The sequence below is a fragment of the Ursus arctos genome, unplaced genomic scaffold, assembly GCF_023065955.2.
Source record: "Ursus arctos isolate Adak ecotype North America unplaced genomic scaffold, UrsArc2.0 scaffold_4, whole genome shotgun sequence".
NCBI classification, from domain to species: Eukaryota; Metazoa; Chordata; class Mammalia; order Carnivora; family Ursidae; genus Ursus; species Ursus arctos.
This window is the reverse complement of record NW_026623056.1, coordinates 12,459,496-12,475,289: the sequence shown is the minus strand read 5'-3', so window position 1 is coordinate 12,475,289 and position 15,794 is coordinate 12,459,496. Positions and strand designations below refer to the sequence as shown.

General features: G+C 42.5%; 1 protein-coding gene across 3 annotated transcripts in view; it reads left to right on the top strand.

Moving 5' to 3' along the window:
* The first annotated feature begins 702 nt into the window (after nucleotides 1–702).
* GNB4 (G protein subunit beta 4) overlaps nucleotides 703–15,794 on the top strand; it is a 55,479-nt gene continuing 40,387 nt past the window's right edge. For 2 of the 3 annotated variants that reach the window (XM_044383952.3, XM_048214891.2), the window contains exons 1-2: nucleotides 810–948; nucleotides 11,506–11,553. The gene's annotated coding sequence lies outside the window, so the exon portion shown is untranslated. Of the gene's footprint in view, nucleotides 949–11,505; nucleotides 11,554–15,794 lie in introns of all 3 variants that reach the window. The other variant, XM_026498267.4, reaches the window with a different exon arrangement.

Genomic DNA, 15,794 nt, shown 5'->3' with positions numbered 1-15,794 from the left:
GCAAATTGGGTAGTTGCATTCATTTTATGACATTTTAAACATAAAACACCCGGAGAAATGTGGGGAAAAAGTCGGTTGAGATGCATGTGATGTTTAACTCATGCAGGGATCAGCGACTTGCCAGGGTTCTCTGAAAGGCCTGGTTTCATCGGTAACAATAACTTCCAAGTATTGATCATTTATCTGGAGGCAGGCCCAGTGCAAACAGTATCTCATTTGATATTTTAGCACCTTTATGAGGCAGGTATCATCCCTATTTTGCCCATGACCAGGCTCAGTCGCTGAGACGTACACGGTCACCCGACCAGCGATGGTCAGAGCTGGGATTCCAACGCAATGTAGTGTGACTCTGGGCTCCAGTGTACTTTCTTAAACGCAGAATTCCCGACTGTTAAACCCAAACGGGACCTTGGGGTCTTCTACGTCAGCCCCCATCCTGCCCACGAGCAAACTGAGGCTTCTGCGGTGCCAGGAAGGAAACCGGCCACACCACTTGGGCGCAACTCAGAAGTGTGCTCCGGCGTCCAGGCGCCACAACGACAAGAAAACGAAACTGCCTGGGAATTAATGTTTTTCTTCTTCTTCTAGCAGGAAACGAGAGAGAAAATAGGAAGCAGAAGCTGCGCGCGGCGCCCGCTGCCTTCGCCCCCCGTCCCCCGCCCGGGCGACGCGCGCTCCAGGGTGCGCGCGTGCCCGCGGCGCGTCCCCAGCGGGCCCGCGCGCCTCGTGCCTCGCGCCTCGCGCCTCGAGCCACGTCCCCGCCCCGGCCCTGGCGCGCCGCGGAGTTGGCTGCTGGGCGGCGCGGGCCTGGGTGTGGCCGGCGGATCTCCGCGGCGCTGGTCTCGGCGGTGCGCTGTGCTCTGCACGCCGGCTCCGCGCTCGAGGGGCTGCTGAGCTCCCCGCGGACTCAGGCAGCGGCCGGTCGACGCGGACCCGAGCTCCCTCCAGGTAGGCGGCGACCGCACGCGTCGCGGCTTGTCGGAGCGCCCCGCAGGGGGATCCTGGGCTTCCCGCAGGGGGCGTGGGGCGCCTCGGGGCCGCCCCGGCGGAACCCCGCCCGGTGGTGGCGTGGGGCTGGCCGGGTCGGGCGCCCTGGGCGGCGGAGCCTGCCCGGGAGGGACGGGACGGGCGCGCCTTGGTCGCGCTGTGCTCCCGCGCGGGGGCCAGCCCCTCGGCCGCCGCCTCGGGCACTTCCTGGGCGGCTCGGACCGCTCGCTCTGGGAGGCGAGGGGGCGGCTTGTAGTCCCCGGCCTCCAGACCCCCAGGTCGGTCCCGACGCCCCGAGGCCTCGCCGGGGGACCCAGAGCGCGAGCTCGTGGCTGCCCCGAAAATAGCGGTTATTCGGGACTGCCCAGAAGGGTTATTGGGTGGAGAGCTCTGGGAAAGCTCATAAAAGTTTTCCGCTGAGTGCTAAAAATGAGACTAGTGGTTTCGTGTTAAATTTGTTTTGGAAATGATATGTCCAGTATTGGGGCGGGGGTAATGGATTATGAATTCTTGTAAATTCTGTACGTGATCAAATGTTTTCCTTTTCTCTCCACATTCTTTTTCTGCTTCAAAACACAAATGATTCTTTGATATTTATTGCTATACGGTAAGGGAAGACTGAATTTCCAAAAGTTTAAAAACAGACTTTCATTTGTTTATTGAAGTGATGCTTTGTTATTTTGCATCTCTCTGCCTGTCTCTCTCTGTCTCTCTTCCCTTTTCTCCCACTCCTTCCCTTTCTCTTTTGGTAGAGGATGTGGATACATCTTTTTCTCTTTCGGCCACTGGCAGAATAGCTCGGCGTGTGGATTAGCACCCTGCTGGGAAGTTTTCTTAAGACATTTGAGATTTAATTGTTGATCAGAACGCTTTATTATCATTCCTTCTTAGTTGCAAACTGAGATTGTGACCTTTGAGTACTTCTCCTAGAACACAGAGCACACACTGCTTATTTAAGATGAAAGGGAAGTCTTTTCTAGTCGTGGAGGAAAAGGACGGTTTGGATCCATGAAATTGTATGCTTTGAGTCTCTTTGCCATTGTACATTTTAAGATTCTTTAGTGTGGGGCTTTTGGGTTATTACAGATCCGCGGCTCTGAAAGTTTATTGTATATTTCAGAATTTGGCTAAAGATCATTTTAAGATTTTCTGTGTTGCATTTTGGTTTGTAGGTGAATTTGAAACTGAAATAGAAGCTGTTAAAATACCGTTATATTGAACGTGGTTAACTGTGTTGTGTACACACATTTATAAAATTGGCTAACGTGGCTTGCAGTACGTTGAGGTTCATCTCTGTGAGCCGTAAGCATTGCTTAGGAGGTTATTTCTGAGTTTTTGGTCTTTGTTAACCTGTAGAATTGCTTCTTTGATCATTTTTTTCCAGCTTTATTGAGATACAGTTGACATACAACATGATATAAGTTTAAAGTATACAACGTGTTGACTTGATATTCATATATATTGCAAAACGATGATCGTGGTAAGGTTAGTTAACACATTCATCACCTCATGTAATTACCTGTGTGTGTGCATGGCTGTGTTGAGCAATTTTCCAGTATAGAATACAGTATTGTTAACAATAGTAACCATGCTGTACCTTATATCCCCAGAGCATACTCTCTTGTAACTGGACGTTTGTACCATTTGATCAACATCCCCCCAGAATTGTTTCTTTTAAGTCATTGGCGCTTTAGTATGTCAGCACATATTTTTACACTTTAAAAATAGATTCTGGGACATTTTGAAAATTGAGAATTGGAACAAAGTATCGGACATTTTTTTGCCCTTACCAAGTACTGCCTGAGATGGTGTGAATTCTCAAAGAGTTTTTCAGGCATGTTACTAAAGTACACTTTGTTACTAGTTTCTTTACCTTGTTGACTGGTTTAACCTGCATTTGTTATAGGGACTAATTAGACATTTGTTCTGGGCCAGGGATATGCTACACATTATTCTATTTATATGTTACATGAACTTGGCAAAGGAGGCATTATCCAGTTCTACAGGTGAGGAAACGATGCCCCTGAGATCTTAAATAACTTGCCTGTGGTCCTGTGGTCATGTAGCTGTTTAGTCACTCAACTGGCGTTCAAAGCCAGACCTCTCTGAGTCTGAAGACTACGTTCTTTCCTCTGTGCCACATTGACTTCGTGCCAGAACATGCGGAATGACCCTCAGTTACTAGTTAGCATATTTGTGAATTTTCCAAGACGTGCCAGAGATGTGGGTTTGTTTTTCCAGCATGACTGTTACTAATCTGTGTTATTGTACAGATCCTCGTGTCAGCCGTTCTCCTCTCACCTCTCTGTTCCTGGTTCAATGTCTGGCTTAAAGTTCAAGACCTCCCTCTTGTGAGGGCAGGTTTTCTCCTATTGACATTAATAGGTAGTGAAAACTTGATTATCCTTCCAAAATAAAATCCCCATTTTAATGTGGGTTTTCTAGAGCCATAGATGCAACTATTTTGGAAGGTTATAAACAGTATGGCAGTCTCTTTTGGAATATGGGAGCCCTCTGATATTCCTCAAATTAAACCAGAAGATATTTCTTTTAAAGGTTTTATTTTTTGATTTGTCAGAGAGAGAGAGCATAAAGAGGGGGAGCAGCAGGGAGAGGGAGAAGCAGGCTCCCTGCTGAGCAAGGAGCCCAATGCGGGGCTGGATTCCAGGACCCTGGGGTCATGCTTAACTGACTGAGCCACCCAGGCACTCCTGTGTCTCCCATCTTAAAATTCTTTTCTTGATCTAGTATTCTGCCCCATGTCTCTGGCTCCACATTGAGAAAGCATCATTTTTTTTTTTTTATTTTAGAAAATGTAATTTTTTTGGTAGAATAAAAATAAATACAGGAGAGGATAACAAGAAACTAATTAGTTACCTTCGGGGGGTGGGTAGGAACTGAGTAGAAGTTATAGCGAAGGGAACAGCACTGCTGTGATTATCTCTTTTTGTATAGTTTTGGAAACTTGTTTATGTTTTGTATGTTAAAAAATAAAATTAACAAGGTTGAAAGAAAAAAACCTCCAAAATTGAATACAAACAAAACAAAGGAACCAACTGTATTTCAATGAATAACATGAACTCTCTGAAGAAAAGAAAAATCCAAGTAAGTTTTTAACACAGCACCTGGAACTATCTACCTTTAATCTAAAGATAGAAAGGACTGCAAAAAAAAAAAAAAAAAAAAAAAAAAAAAAAGAACAACAACAAGAAAATCAACTTGAACCCTGTGTAGCAAACTGGTTTTTTATAGTGGCAGAGATATAGCAACTCTGGAACTATTTTGTACGTATCATAGAAATGAACAAATGAGTAAATTCATTGATATTTTTTTGAGGTAGCATTTTCACTGTGGGAGAAGGGAAATAAAGATACGAAATGGAGAAGGCGGTGAAGCACTCTCTGGTGTTGGATTGGATTTAGAGTTATATATTTCCTAGCTCTGTCTGATGGAAAGGTCTAGAAGCAATGATACCCTAGAAGCCCTGAGCACAAGTAGTGCCCAGATCTAAATGGCTGGTTCAAGGGCTGGGGCAGGGGAAGTAGAAGGCAAGAAAGTGTTCCCAAAAATGGTGGCGGCACATCAGAAGGACATAGGAACTAGCTTGAGCAGCCAAATCTGGGAAAATTTGAGCTGCAAAATGAATAATGATAGTAATGGATTATAACCTACTGAATAAAATAAGAATCCACAAGTTCATAATAAATAAAGGAAAAGCAAGTAGACTGCCAATAAAAAGGTAGAAGGAGCAATAAAGTTAGAAGAGTGACTGGCTTGCCACCATCATGGTCATGTTGATTCACGAAAGCATTACTGATGGAGAAAATGGAATGGGGAAAAGGGTACTAATACAGTTTCCGGTGGTCTCTCCAGAGATTAATGACCCAGGGGAAAAGGAATACTTCACAGTGCAGAAGTCTGGCAGACACCATCTCAACCAGATGATCAAAGTTAACATCACCAATAGCCAGATAAACAGGTTCCTCTTGGGGCGCCTGGGTGGCTCAGTCGGTGAAGCTTCTGCCTTTGGCTCAAGGCATGATCCCAGGGTCCTGGGGTGGAGCCCCGTGTTGGCCTCCCTGCTCAGCCGGGAGTCTGCTTCTTTCTCTCTCCGCTGCTCCTGCTCTCTCTCAAATAAATAAATAAAATCTTAATAAACAAAACAAAACAGGTTCCTCTTGATGTGCTTGAACTGGGGACATCATAACCTTTCGGTGGTTTTTCTAAAATGCATAACCAAAATCTACAAAGAGGAAACAATTGAGGGACCTTAATTGAGGGTCCTCCCACAAATGAGCTTTTCCCAATATGTTAATGTCAGGAAAGAGAAAGGCAAAGGAAATGTTCTAGATGAGGTTTGGGGTGCTTGAGTGGCTCAGTGGGTCAAGCATCTGCCTTCGGCTCAGGTCATGATCCCAGGGTTGTGGATCCAGTCCCCATCAGGCTCCCTGCTCAGCCGGGAGTCTGCTTCTCCCTCTCCTTTGCCCCTTCCCCCTGCTTGTGTGCACCCTCTCTCCTCTCTTTCCCTCTCTCTGTCTTTCGTGCGCGCCCTCTTTTGCTCAAATAAATAAAATCTTTAAAAAAAAAAGAATGCTAAAAAAAATAAATAAAGGAAGCTTAAGAACCCGACAAAGTGCAACGCATAAAATCCTGCGTTGGATCTTGGGTTGGAAAAGCTAACTGACCTAAGACTATTATCAGGACATTGGCAAAATTTGAATATGTACTGAATATGAAATAATAGTATTGCATCAATGTTAAGTTTCCTGAATTTGGTCATTGTACTGTGTTATATAAGACAATGCCCTTGTTCTTAGAAGATACACAGTGAATTATTAGGAGTAAATGGTCAAAATATCTTCAGTATACTCTCAAATGAACAAGCCATAATTAATTATTACATATGAAGAGAGAATGATAAAGCCAACATGGCAAATATTAACAATTAGTGAATCTAAGTGAAAGGTCTAAGAGTATTTATTCACCATACTACTTTTTTCAACTTTAAATTTGAAATTTTAAAAAATGAAATGTTAAAAATAAAACTTCAAAAAACAGTAAAGCTTTGTGTCCAAAAACAACAAAAAAAATCTTCGAAGGAGTCCATGCCGGCTGTGTCTACTCCTCAGCTCCCCATCTCCTCTTTTCTAAACCCCCTGCAGAGTGACTTTGTCCTTCCTGTGCTGTGAAAAAAACCATTCTTCCCAAGGTCACCAGTGACATCAGTCTTGCCACATTAGATCGCTCGGCCACATTTAACACGGGTGATAGAGGACTCCTTCCTGTTGAAGCAATTTTCCCTTGGCTTCTGGGACACGGACTCTGATTTTCATCCTGTTTCACCGGCGAGAGCTTCTTACTCTCCTCAGAAAATGGTGTTATCATCCACCCAGTTGCTTAGGCTAACAATCCTAAGAGTTAGCTTTAATTCTCCTGTTTCGCTCATGGTACATCTCTTCCCCCATTGGCAACTATAATGGGCTCTAACTTATTATTATCCCCAATTTGGCTATTTTTTATTGTTTCTACTGCCACTACCCTTGTGTCAAACCAGCATCTTCTGGGGCCTGGACTACAGCAGGAGCTCCTGACTGCTCTTTCAGCTTCCAGTCTCAGGCAGCAGAGCCCATTACTGTTAGATAAAATCTGAAGCTTTTACTGTGGTCAAGAGGCCCACATGATTACATGGTTGGTCTCCTGCCCACCCCCTCTAATCTCTTCTGCTTTGCTCACTCCCCTCCAGCCTCACTATCCTCTCTGCTGTTGATTCAACATGCCAAGTTAGTTTCTGCCTCAGGACCTTTGCATTTACTGTTTATTCTTCCTGGAATGCTCTTCTCCCATTTAAGGCATGGCTCATTGGATCATTTCATTCAGACTTTACAGATTGATTTATTTAAAAATAGCCTTCCTTGTTGCTAACTTCTTGCAGGTTTTTTTCTCCTGCATAGTACTTATCTGTACTTGAAATTGTTGTTTATTTATGTGCTTTATTATCTGTCTCCTAGACAGATATAGAATAAAGCTCCATGACAACAGGGCCTTTTGTTTGTTTTGTTTACTGCTGAATCCCTAGAGCCTGGAATGTGTCTGGCATGTGGTCGGAACTCAGATATTTGTTGAATGAATGAATAAATGCATGAATCAATATATTCCAGCTTTTTTGTTATATTTTAACTAATACCGTCTCAAATGGAGAAGACTGTCTCAGAGAATCCTATAATGTAAGTGCTGTTTAAAGTTTCTTGGTGATCTGCTAAAGCTTCTCTGGAAGCTAACAAGTTGTTAATTTTGTTTGCTGGCTTCGTCTCCCTTTTGTCTGCCCTCTGGTGGAGGTAACACTGATAGGCAGCCAGACGAGTGCAGTAGGTCACTAGGAAGAAACAAAAAGGGAAGAACCTTGACCACAGATTGGATAATTAACTTTTAATTACAAAGATTACAAAATTTTAATTTTTGGCAAGCCTCTAAATTAACCATATTGATATTGGAAAGAATGACAAGAAAAAGGACAATATTTAAAGTGAGATCTGGGGGGTGCCTGGGTGGCACAGCGGTTAAGCGTCTGCCTTGGGCTCAGGGCGTGATCCCGGCGTTGTGGGATCGAGCCCCACATCAGGCTCCTCTGCTATGAGCCTGCTTCTTCCTCTCCCACTCCCCCTGCTTGTGTTCCCTCTCTCGCTGGCTGTCTCAATCTCTGTTGAATAAATAAATAAAATCTTAAAAAAATAAATAAATAAATAAAAAATAAAGTGAGATCTGGGTTAGGATGTAAAAAACAACAACAAACTATCTCCAAGATGTTTTGATTATTTAAAATAATTCCTGCTTAAGTATACTTCTTTCTCTTAAAATATGTATTTTTTAAAGATTGCATTTATTTATTTGAGAGAGAGAGCACCGGCAGGGGGAGAGGGAGAGGGAGAAGCAGACTCCCCGCTGAGCAGAGCGCCCTGGGATCAGGACCTGAGCCGAAGGCAGATGTTCAACCGACTGAGCCACCCAGGCACCCCTCTCTTAAAATATTTTTAATATTTTTCCATTTTTATTTTACAGACACCTTTTTCTCAACTACTATTAATTTCAGTTAATCTTCCGACTTTTCCGTATGTCAGTTAACATATGCCAGTGGAGAAGGCAGTATCCAAACCCCAACAGTTGTGTTGTAGAGACAGCACTCTTAATTATTATGCTACCGGACAGCCTTCTACTGTCCAGGGATGGCACGGGTACCAAAAAATTTCCCTTGGTGCAAGAGTGATGAACAAAAAATGCTTGATAAGTTTATAATATATGTTCCTCAATACCGTTTTTCCAGCACGCCTTATGGAGAGCCTTCTAGAATTGCTCAAAGTTATATCTTATTTAATTTGTTTTGTAGCAGCAATCACATTAAGTGATTTTAACACTCGTGTACTACTGACTTGCTAAAATAATATAAATTTAAAGTTTCTCTTAATGTCCATCTTTAATATTTAAGGCAGTACACAGCTTAAATTACCCCCTTCTCCCACCCAGTTTTGGCTTTAGCAGGGTTGTTTCCTGTGCTGTTTGGTTATTACCAAGGAGGCTTAGTATACACCTTGCTGGGTAAGGGTGTACTCCCACCAAAATGCTTATCTTACAGTTGGAACCCCAAAAGGGAGCATTGTTCAGGGGATGTCTTTAGTGCCGGCATCTTTGCAAGTATTTAGAGCTCTGAGGTTCTCATCTTAACAGCTGCATAATATTTCATTGTATGGAGGTACTGTATCTGCTCGCCTGTTGATTCATGTTTGTAACTTTTTGCTATATAAACAATCGAAGAGTGATGGTCCTTAAACATTCATTCTTATTTATTAAAAAATACTATGTTTTTAGAAGTCTTACTGCTTCTTCTTCATCACCTAACTTGTAATGCATTTTTAGCTATGGAGAAATTGATATAATCTGTACCGTCGAGAGAGAACGCTACTTTGGAATACACAGAGATGAGGACAGTGGTCCCTGTGCTCAAAGGGCTATTAATTAGTCCCTGGGCTTGTGTATAGGGATTTTTGATATTTTTGTTAAGGTAACATGTAGCAATGGCTTGACTCATTTTTTTTCCCCTTCAATTTTTATGAGTTCCCCACCTACACATCCTTACCCTGGAATTGTTAAAAATTGAAAATTGGGCTTTAACTATTTAGTAATGTAAAATTAAAAACCCCGTAATACCCCTTCAGCTAAATGAGACTTTGTTGTTTAACTGGCATGCAGCAGAGATTATACATTTTATTTAGGGTAGTTAACAAGATTTATAGCGACCAGGTTTTCATAAGGAAATAATTTAAACATTTTTTTATTTTCTAGACTTCCGTAAATTAAATTATGTACTTAATAGAAAAATGGAGGACAGCTAATTATTTAAGGAAATTGAAATTCGTCAACAAGGGATCTTCATTATTTGTATTACTTATGAAATGGGTCTCTGGGGAGGCTGTTGTGGGAGTAGGAGTCAACTTTTTGAAAAATGTGGTTTTAGGGCATCTGGCTGGCTCAGTAGGAAGAACATGAGACTCTTGATCTTGGGGCCTTGAGTTCGAACCCCATGTTGGGTGTAGAGATTACTTAAATAAATAAACATTTAAGAAAAAAAAAAAAAAGAAAACTGTGGTCATCTTGTCCCATGACATAAAAAGCAAAAGCAGTTGGTCTTTAAACATTTTTCAAACTTAAATATTTGTTTTCATGGTTGTGTGTTAATGTTTATGGGAACGAAAGCTTATCAAGAGATTTCATTATTTCATTGATTATTAATGTGCCACTAGGGAAGCTTTTGGGGGAAAAATATTTAAAAACGCACACAGAAATGCTCCTCTGAGACTTAGGAAGGATATAAAGAAGGAGAGGAATGTGGCTGTGTAAATTTCATCCATGGTTAGGTGCTCATTTTCAGTGAGGAAACATCTTTGTAAAGTTTTTAGAGATGATGGTGAGACGCATCATGACGGGCTAGAAAAGCATCACCAGTAGCGTGTGTTTCTCAACACTGCCGAAGAGCGATGTTGGTGCGCGGGAGTGTGCGCTGCTGAAACACTGTTCCCTCCTGGGAGAGTTAAGACCCCTTGGACTGACGGCTGTTGCGAACCTTAGTGGTGGGGGAGGGAGTTGAGGATGGAGTGGAATCACAGATAGCTAGTGTGGTTTATTAGCTGTTTGTTTCAACCCAAGAAAGCAGTCCTATGATATTTTGGTAAATAAAGTGTGATCCTGAAGCAGCATTGGTGGATATCTGTGCATCCCAGACCAATACCACGTAGGTGCATTTGCTTTTTAATTAGTAAAACCTCTGAAGTTTCACCTTCTGCCTAGGCATTAATGGCTTTATGTTAGAAAGAATGAGATCTGTACTGGGAGAAAGACACTGAGTGATGCACTGTATTTCTGCTTATTATTGGTACCTTTAAGATAATCTTACTTTTTTTGAAAAAAGATATTTTACTTTTATTAAAGCTGTGAACACATGAAGTTGTAGCTGCCTTTCCATGAATATGTTAATTGCACGTCGCATTTTGTCCCGTGAAGCCAAATTAGCAAATAAGCTAGATCATGATGCCTTATAAACATTTATAACCTTACAAACATTTGTTAGATGAAATTCTGCGAGCTGCTGTTGTCATATTTTCATCCTTTAGTGATGGGATTCATTTAAACATTTTTTTGAGATATAATCAAGAGTAATACGTAATTCTGTTAAACTGAAGGGATTGTTTTTGGTTAAAAAAACAAATTATGTGACTTTAAAGTGACCTAAGACCATGTGACTTAGTGATACAGAGATGAACCATACGTGGTCCTATCAAAAAAATCCAAGAGGTAACAATACTTGAGTGAAGTCATCTGAGAAAAGACTGTCTGAGAAGGTTAGGGTTTGTAATTTACATAATCATTTATTTTCCTAATGTCTGAGTCATAGAGTCTTAGAAATACTAAAATTAGAGGCTGCTCAGCTTAGAGAAGGTACTTTTAGGACTAAGTAGAAGGAAATTCCCTGCCATTTTACATAGCTGCCAGTGAATTCATAGAACTTGTTGCTTTAAGAGGTAGTGCAGCTAAAAATATGAGCACACTAGAAACGGTTTCAGTTTAAGGGAATTCCTCAGTATGGTAAGTTCAGTCTTATTCTCATGAAACATTAGGTTTTGGTGACGTAACATTTGAAATACGTGCTCTATTGCAGCCCTTACATCCTGAGGTCATTGTTACTAGTTTCTCATGAGAAGATGAACTCTTCTGATGGGGGTGGGTCGGTGTGGGTACCCGGTGCGGGGCAGGCGTTAAACGATGTTTGTTGGGTGGAAGAATGAATCACGTGACGATTTGGATTGACCGTAGGTCAGAATGGTGTTCATTTCTTATGTACTTTAGGACTATAGCTAAAAATAATAGGAATAATGCAGGGAGAAAAATCTTTCTGAAAGCTTTTCCAAGTGTTGACTAGAAAAAAGCTAAACCTCTTCCCTTAACGCTTCCATTTTCTCTCCGATTCTGTAGGTATGATACACTAAAAGAAAGGAAACACATGGACTCTGCATTTAAAAGGTGCGCTCTGCATCAGGTTTTTGTGTTGTACCTGGTATTACTGTAATTTTAGGTTTTGTTACTGCCTTTGCCTCCAAGAGTTCTTCCCTTCTTTTCCTTGGTTTAAAGGATACTTTTACAATTTATAATTTAAAAATTAAACCTAAAGAATTTATGATTAAACACTCAGCTTTTATAAATGGCAAAGAGTTTAAAACACTACAGTTATCACACGTTTTATTTATAACACACAAATGTAAAAAGGTGTGGGAATGAAACAAAATCCATTTGCTTTTAATTCCATGAATAATGAATACCTGTCCTTTTTTTTTTTTTTTCACTTTTATGCGTGACATTTTATTGGGCCGCGGAATTTACCACCTCAGTTTAGATTTCTGCCAAGATGACAAATCCTGTTCAATGAGAGACCCTGTAATTCTTTTTTTTTTTAAAGATTTTATTTATTTGACAGAGAGAGAGCCAGCGAGAGAGGGAACACAAGCAGGGGGAGTGGGAGAGGAAGAAGCAGGCTCATAGCAGAGGAGCCTGATGTGGGGTTCGATCCCATAACGCCGGGATCACGCCCTGAGCCGAAGGCAGACGCTTAACCGTTGTGCCACCCAGGCGCCCCGAGACCCTGTAATTCTTAACCAAACGGTTCAACCCCAGTGGATCTGTTTATGATACCTGGATAAAGAGCTTGTTTTCTCGTTAGTTGATTATGACTGTGTGGACTGATCATGTTGTGACTTGTTAACAAAAGTAAATCACAAGTTCTTAAAAAAAAAAAAAAGAAAAAGAAAAGAAAGGTAGTAAGAGCTACTTTTGGCAGTTGAGAATCTAAGTCCCTTTCTTAGTTAACTCCGGAGATACTTGAAACACTATTGGCAGGTATTTTCTCACATGCTTCACTACTTTAACAAAGATTAATGCATTTAAGCCTTAAATTAAAAACTTGTTTTCAAGTATCTCTCTTTTCAGGTGTCCTGGGTATTTCCTGATAGAAGATAGCTGATTCCTAAGCTGTTCTTTCAACTCTTGAATTTATTTCATTCTTACATTTCTTAAAGAGTAAAAGCAAGACCAAATACAGATTCTTTTAAAGAAGGTGATGGCTGCCAAAAAAATTCAAGTTTTTGCCAGATGCATTGTTTCCCTTGAAGGAAGATAACACCTGAAATACATCAAGAAATCGTTGATGATTTCTTTGTAAAAACGTTTTTAAGTTGTGTTTGAGAAATAGGAAATTTATATGGGGAGCGTCTCTTTTTTCTCTTTTCCCATTCTGAAGGCATTCCTCAGGAAAAAAATTCAAAAAATTTTCACAATTCAGATATGGGAAATAATTCTGCCCTATTTAAAAGCTGATAGGAACGGGAATGATTTTTTTCTGAAATCATGTATTCCAACTACTATCTTTATTTTTTAAAGTATTTAGAAGTTTTGTTTGACCAGAAAGATAATATAAATGCCATTTAGTTGTTTTTAGGAACCTATTTTTTAAGATTTTATTTATTGAGAGCGAGCCGGAGAGCACAAGCAGCAGGGAGGGGCAGAGGGAGAGGGAGAAGCAGACTCCCTGCTGAGCAGGGAGCCTGATGCGGGGTGGGGGGGGTGGGGGGGGTGGGGCTCCATCCCAGGACCCGAGGATCATGACCTGAGCCCAAGGCAGATGCTTAACCAGCTGAGCCACCAGGTGCCCCAGAACTTTAAAAAAAAAAAAAAAAGATGTATTTATTTATTTTAAAGAGTCAGAGGGGAAGGACAGGGAGAGAATCTCAAGTGGACTCCATGCTGAGTGCAGAGCCCCAATCCCACAACCCCAAGATCATGACCTAAGCCAAAATCAGGAGTTAGATGCTTAACCCACTGAGCCACCCAGGCGCCTCAGTCTTTTTAGGAACTTCTTAATGCATAAACACACATTTTTTTTTTAAGATTGTAAGTAATCTCTACACCCAACGTGGGCCTTGAACTCAACTCCGAAATCAGGAGTTGTGTGCTCTAACAACTGGGCCAGCCAGGCACCCCATGAACACACACACTTTTTTTTTTAAGATTTTATTTGAGAAAGAGCGCAAGTGTGTGCACACACGAGCAGGGGGAGGGGCAGAAGGAGAGGGAGACCCCAACTCTGCTGAGCCGGGGCTCAATCTCATGACCCCAGTCATGACCTGAGCCGGAGGCAGACGCTTAACCAACTGAGCCACCCAGGTGCCCCTAAATCAACACACATTCTTGAACATTCCCTCAATGAAATGGTTTTAGATTTGTTTCCTATGTGTTTCTCAGACTGTAGGAGGCACCGGAATTAGGGTGCTTGTTAAGCACTGATCGCTGGGCTCCATGCTCAGAGTTTGCTGTTTAGGCCTGGGAAAGGGCCTAAACGTGTGCGTTTCTAGCAATTCCTCAGTGATGCTGCTGCTGCCCCTGGTCCCCACACTTTGAGAACCCCTGATGAGGTTATTAGTTGAATTGGTGGTTATGAGCCATGCTTCTTCCCTTCCACACCTGAAGGCTATAGCAGTAATCAGCAGTGCTTCAATCCAGGAGTCAGGGCAAGAGGGCGGGGTGGGCGGGGTGGGCGGCGTGCTGGGGTGGGCCAGGTACTGCTGTCTTCGCGAGGTGGGTGTCGTTTGAGAAAGGCCTTCACGTGATTGGATGCTTTCTCTCCTACCCACTCATTAGAGAGTCCTGGTCTATATAACAGGGGGTAGGGGTGGCGTACTCTCCTTGCAGGCGGACGGAAGTCGTCTCCGGAGTTCACAGGTAGGAATCTCAGCGCTTCTCAAGGAGTTACGGAGAGAGCGCAGGGGTTACCAACAAGGGGTTACGCGGCAGCATAACTGGGATGCTGAGGCCATGAAAACATTTCTTTCTGGTAATCATTGTATTTTTCTTTTTGTTGAAAGTGTTTTGCATTGTATATTGATCCGGATGTAGATACCGGCCTGTGTACTGTTTCTGGTCATAGCGTCTTTGTATATTTCCCTTGCTGGGCCAAATTAGCCCTCAGAGTTCCAAGGACATTTTGTGAATGTATATGTTTAATTCGCCAAACAATCCCCCCCCCCCCCGGGTATCTGCATTCTACCGATGAGGGAATTAAGACTCAGAGCAGGCGAGCAATTTCTGGGGTCACGCAGGAAGGAAACTGGGGGTGAGTCAGCACTCTCTTAGGTTCTATGAACTCAGGTAAGTGCGGTAACCTCTGTAACCTGTAGTTCCCTCGCCTGTGGCATGGGGATCCTATTAGCCCGTACCTTCTGAGGTCGATTTGCGGCCATTAGATGAGTTCCCGAGAAGAGTTCTGCAAAGTGCATGGCACAGAAGTGCTCAGTGAGTGCCATCCCTTGGTTCACTGACTCCTACTAATGCCTCTGTTCTGGGCTTGTCCTGACTTTGTGCCACGTAATCTTCCTCTTACGCATTACAGGTCCATAATCTCTCCACAGAGACCCAGAATGCTATGAAAACGGCAGGCTTTTCCATACATCACTTAGTGGCAAAATTTTATGTGATTTGGACTCCTGTCGTGCCACAGCCTGGCCTGATCTACCACGAAACTAGTCTGTTTTTCCCCCACCTGGTTGTGAATGTGCTTATGTTTTGCTACAGAAATACTCCTTGACCTTTTTAAAATCTGAAAACTTCCCAGATCTAAACCACACGTGGTGCTAGGGCTTCGGATAGTGGGATTATGGACCTATGTGAGTATCTTATATGTCTGTTTTCCTCCTTGACCGTGAGCTGGGGAGCTGGGCCTGTCCCTTTCACGTGTAGCCTCAGGTCTTTGCGTATGATGGGCATTCGGTAAATGTTTGGTGAAAGAATGAACCAGGCCACAACATACCAGTTAGGTGAAGGGGAACAGAATGAAGAAACAGCACCTTATGTATTTTCTGGAACACGGACATGCCTGTGGTTCACAAGAGGCAGAATTTTTTTACTTGGGGCATTTAAGTGTTCAAGGGGATGAGAAAGAAAGAAACCTGAATGCCTATGCTGCCCTTCGAGCAGCTCCAACTTCTATTTTTCTGTCTCCTCCATTCGCCCCCTGCTGCCCATTTTTCTGTCTCCTCCATTCGCCCCCTGCTGCCCTATGTTTTTAGCTAACTTCTTGTGAAAGCCACATGGGGATATCTGTAAATGGAGTACTTGGGGTGGATAGGCAAGTGTGCTTTTAAGTTCCATGCTAAGAATGATCGTAAAAACTTTAAATACCTAATGCATTATGGACTTGCAGTTGGGTTTGGTTTTTT